Here is a 6,065-nt window from a genome sequence, read left to right on the forward strand (position 1 = left end):
TGCTGTAGTACTGCTTTGTTTTACTTAATTTGTTTACTTGCTCTTAATGAAAGGTGTGAATAAAGGTATTGTTTTTAGATATCTTACTTTGTGAATGAAAGATCTTCTGATTAATAAAATAAATGTTTTTTTGGACCAAATCTTATATATACAATATATAATAATTACTGAAACTATCTATCTAATATCTATCTAATATCTAATAATTACTAATCTATCTGTATGTAAGTATATATATAATTTAGTATATTATAATTTAAATATATATCATGAACATATTATACAATATAGAAACATTGTCAGACCAAGCCACTGTCTCTAGAGCCTCTTAGATGATTAAATACTATTCATTATTTTGAAGTGGACCTCCTTAGCTTCGGATATCAAAGACTTTGGAAATGCCTGAATATATGTATGATTGGACGATCACTGACATTTTTGGACTTTGTCTGAAATTTTCTTGTGTATTGAAACCATAGTCATAGTGAGTATGTATGTGAGACACAATATGTTTTGTATTAGGAAAATAAAAAAACTTTTTTTATAAACCACTTTTTTATGAACCACTTTAATAAACATGTGGTTCATACATAATATCACATTTCCTTAAACAACACCACTCCTCAGTTATTAATATCATGGGATATATTAAGGCGAAGTGTCTAAAATAAACTGTGGAAGCAACTCGATCTGTTTTTTATGTCAGTGTTTGGCCGGATAACGGCTCGGTGTCGCCGTGGCCAACAGCTTAGCTTAGCGCAGGAGGCTTTAATGAAGGTTGTAATGTTTAAGAGGGCCAGTGATCAAGGCCTGCTCCAGTCCAGGTGGAAATGCACACTGGTCCGAGGAGGCTTGTCAGAGACACAAAAATCTCTCCCACACACATGCACACACACTAACACACATCCTGTAATATCATTTGCAGCTGTGGAGCACCGTACGCTAGACCACCAAGGCAAGCTCCTTCTCTGTAGCGCGTTTCCGGTCGCAGTGCTTTTCCTGTGTGTCCACAGGATGGCAGTGACATGCAGAGGGTAACGCATGTCTCAATAGATGGTGCTGGCGATGATACAGAGGATGTGCTAGCAGCCTGAGGCAACAATATTAGCATCGGTGGCCTGCAGTGGTGAACAGAACCAGGGGGTCACCATGACTACAACACAAATGTAGAATATATATAATATGGCCTAATGCCAGGCGTGGGCTAGAGCGGTATAAAGCCCCTCAGCAGCATTGAGCTGTGGATCAGTGGGGGCACTGTGTTCTCTGGAATGATGGTTGGTGGTCCTCCAATACTTTTAGGATAAGTTGGGGTGTTGAGGATTAGGTAGGGTGGTGACCATTCAACATCCTGACCTCACTAACACACTTGTCTGAACGCAATCAAATCCTCACAGCAATGCTCACTCCAAAATCTAGTCAAAAGCCTTCTTCCCTGGACAGTAGAGACAGTTACTCCAACAAAAGCAGCATCAACTCTTTTGAATAGCCTTGATTTTGAAAAAAACAATAAATGAGCAGGTGTCCCAATACTTTTGTCACATACTGTATAGCAGCCTCAAACAACTGCACAGCCACAAAACAGCCTGAGGGCTAAACAGAAATAAGTACATTTACATTGCACATTTAAAAGGGGTTCTACTAGGGTTCTCGTGTGAAGGCAAGGGTTCTAGAGTCATGACAATTTAAAGAACCCCTTAAAAACTTAAATGGTTACATGTGTCTTTGATATGATGGAAAGCATATATGTTGTATATGGTTCTTCAAAGATCCCTTTCAACATATGGTTCTAAATAGCACCAAAGATGGTTCCACTACAGTTAGGAGTCAAAGAACCCTTTTTGGACATGGTGTAGAGCTGAGGTAAGAACTGAAATGCAAGAAGAATGTAGGAGGTGGTTCCTTTAACCTGGTTGGAGTCATTGTTAACAGCTATTGTGGACTATTGTAGTCTTTTCATCTGAGCAGAGCTTTGTTGCAAGAGCAGTATCAAAATAATGTAATGCAATTATGTCATGTTATGGGGAAATCTATTCATGTGCTGGGAAATGTGAGTGTGTGTGTATATGTGTGTGTGTGTGTGTGCTTGGGGTTTTGTTGAAATAGAAATAGCATGCTGGTGACCCCTGGGTTCATGTGTAAGTCAGGGTTCAGTGGGGGTCGTGTTGAGGAGCAGTGTTTGGGTAAGAGATGTGGAATGTGTTTGAGCAGCCCCAAGCCAAAAGTACAAAGGTCCGAGATCCTAAATATGTCACTCATACGCTCGGAAATAGTCTCCCAGTGTGTGCAATCTGAGAATGTCATCTCCAATTCTGCTGTCATGAACGCCTCGGAGAGCTCAAAATACACATAAGTACTGGAGTCACTTACAGACACTACTATAGGGGGAAACACACAATACAGCATTCACAAATTCCTGAAAAGAGAAGACGAGAGATAGCAAGGCCACTAGATGTCTCTCTCCCACAGGATTTTGGCTTGTATGTACACATGTATGAATCATAGCTGCTTGCCGGGCTTGTCCAGCTATTATTTGGGTGGTGATCCATTCTCACAACACAGCAGTGATGATGATATGGGAGTGTGTGTGGCGCTGGTACGCAGGGGAGCTGCCAGGGCCCCAGAAATCTAACAGTTTTGCTCGTTGTACTAAATTAATAAATTTTTTACTGTCAGTCACAGGCCCTTAGAATCGTCCTATCTACCAACATACGGCGCTCACAGGCCCTCAGTCCCTTAAGTCCTTAAACCCTGCCCAGTACGGCGCCCCTGCTGGTGTATCAGGGATTTTTACACACATCAGTGTGGTCCCCCTACCCCAGCACCCCTTACACAATAAAAAACAAAACACGCTGGGCTACGTCTCCTGTGTTGGACTCCAGTCCCACCAAGAGATTCCCAAGGCTTCAGTACATATGCCTGATCCAGCTCATCAGCTAATTAGCAAGGCCTTCATGAACTGTTAGAAGAGGAAAGAGGGCTCAGGTGGGACCCTCAAAGCCTTCTAGACCTCCAAAGAGAAGACCAAACACTTTAAAAATGTATCGAAAAAAATGATGCGTATAAATTGATTTTTAATCAATTTTTTTCATCATGTTTCTGTCATTTGACCTCTTGACCTTCCAGTGTTGCAGTAATGCTCTTAATAAGGTTAATAAAGAGCTACAAAGAGCTTCATATCTTGCAGAGTTTTGACCTGGAGAGACCAATTTTGTAAAAACAAGGCAGAGAGAAGAAAAATCAAAAAGGAGGTCTCATTAATATTAATATTAATTAATAGATTTAAAAAAATAAAATTTCTGCTAGTTCACTCTGTGCTAAGCAAGTGTTCTAAGCCCCACAATTTGCAGCACATTTTCCTCCTAAATGTCACTGGATCCTTTGAATTATGAGGTTGTCAAGTCAAGATACACTATATGGACAAAAGTATTGGGACACCTGCACATTCATTTTTTTCTTCTGAAATGTATTAAAAGAGTTTATCCTGCGTCTGTTGGAGTAACTCCAAGTCTCTGTTGTCCAGGGCAGAAGGATTCCTTCTAGATTTCAAGGAGCATTGCTGTGAGAATTTGATTGCATTCAGCTCAAGTGTGACCGAGATCAGGTCGATTGTAAATCCAGTACGTTATCCTGTTGGGTTTCGAGATTATCATTGTTGGTATGGTCTCAGATGGCAGCCTGGGGTTCTGAGAATTCCGTAAAGGCACACTGATGACCAGCAGGAGGCCAGATAAGTAGAGCCAATGGGCATCAGTGTGACCCCTGTGGCAGAGACAGTAGGGCAAGTCCCAGGGTTGCCTTCCTGGAAAGAGCGTGCTTCCAGCTCTTCTGAAGAGTGACACATTTCCATTTCCTGAACTTTAGTACACATGGAATGCCACAGAGATGTGGATGATTACAGTGTGCGCTGTATGATGTTTGTGTTTTTGATTAATGTCTAGATACTAATCATCATTTAATAAATATGACTGTAAGGAGCTTGTTGCTTGATATAATACACACCGTACGTCATCTCAGGGGGGGTAGTTAGACTACTTGTTGTACTGGGGTACACACAGAATTTAGAGGGGCACAGCTGTTTCTATTCCTCTGCTTTCCTAATAAAATTACTTATATGAATATTAATTCATATTATAAAATTTTAATAATAAGGAACAATATCACTAATATTACTTGTCTAATAATATTACAAATACCACTGATTATGATGGAGATTATTATAACAATTATTATTAGTAGTAGTAGTAGTGTATGTTATTAATGTCAGTAATAATATCATATGTTGATATTATTATGGACATGGACATGAGCAAACCCCCAGATGGGGCTCGAACCCATGCACTAACTGCTGCACAGCTTAAGCACATCCCCTACAGAGCTATTTTCATTATCAGCAATGTCTTGCATATTTGCATTTCCAGCTCATTTTCTTTTTCCCATCCCACCTGAAACACCATAGTAACCTCTTGAAATACCATAGCAACCGCTATAGCAACCACCAGGCACACTTCAGTATTCAAAATATTATAGCAACCACCAGAAAACACCTTAGCAACCACTTGCGGCACCTTAGCAACCCATTAGAATTCCGGACAACGGACACAGCAACCATCTGAAATACCCTAGGGAACATTTTAGCAATCTCCAAATAATACCTTAGCAACCACCTGGCATATCATAGCAACCACCTAGTTTGGAACACACCATCAGCCTATGATGATGGGTGGTGGAGGGTTGCATAGGCTTGTGATGGACACCTGAACAAGGTAGAAATGGTATTTATAGGACTTTGGATTGGGAGGAGGGGCTTTGGGCATGTTCCTCCTCCCAAAATGTTTGTTATTTCATAAGCAACACTTTAGCAACCACCAGGACTACTGAAATACCATAGCAACCACTTAGCAAAAACCTTTTCTCCCAAGTGAACGCATAGCAAAAGCCAATCAACTTGCTGAAACACACACACACACACACACACACACACGTATATATATGCCCATTTTACTGACTTAGCTAGCATAAATTATAATAACATTTTTATAAATTAACATTTTTATGATCAGATCTTTTGTAATTTTATCCTTTTACCCTTTCTTTTCTTCATCTATTCTAGTAGTTTTTTTATTTTGTGCATTTTAATTCAATTCAATGATTTTTTAATTGAATTGTTGTTTTTTGTTTTATTCACTTGTTTTATTATTGTTTTTAATGCTATGTTTTTGTCTCTCTACCTTTTATAGCTTTGTACTGTAAAGCACATTGATAGGCATATTTGATGTATGAAAGGTGCTATATCAATCAAGTTTATTGTTATTATTATTATTATTATTATTATTATTGCAGTTTTGCATTGCATTATTATTATTATTAGTTTCCTCAAACAAACCAAGTTTGCTTAACTTATTAAGTTTTACCATGTGTTTTACTGAGCAAGTAAACTCTTACTGCCCAGATAAGACTCTTTTTATTCCATTTATCACAGGAGGCTGAATGTTTGCACCATACTGCTGGCAGTATATTAACAGAATTGCTACATAAATAGCTTGTTTATGTTAGAATAATGATATAATTAATCATAATGGAGTAATTGAATGTAGACTGGTAAATGAACATGAATCTGAGTACTGACTTGAACTGTTCTGACAAGACAATGGAAAGTTTCCTTTTATCCATAAACAGAACATCACCAGGTTGAGTCTCTTTATGTAGGAAATAAACACCCTAACAGCTCAGAATCGTAGTTATTCTGATTTTAGAGAACTTTACAGAACTTCACTGCCCCAGCGGGGGAAACCCAACCCCCGTTTTTAATGTTGTAGACGCTCCTGTTGTCTAACAAGCGCTCAGTTGGAGAAAAGCCCTTGGAGACCTGGATTACTGTTATCTTCTTAATGTGGTTACGCATCTCCAAGCTTAACAACATGACCTCAGCTCGGTGTGTGTCGCTGTCCAACAGTGATGTAGGAAAGCCTATATTACAGTTAGGGACTCTTTCAGTCCGTCCTGTTGGCCAGGGGGCAGCGTGTGCATGTGTGTGTGTGTGTATGGGGGTGGGGGGTTATTTG

This window comes from Salminus brasiliensis, chromosome 16, assembly GCF_030463535.1.
Source record: "Salminus brasiliensis chromosome 16, fSalBra1.hap2, whole genome shotgun sequence".
NCBI classification, from domain to species: Eukaryota; Metazoa; Chordata; class Actinopteri; order Characiformes; family Bryconidae; genus Salminus; species Salminus brasiliensis.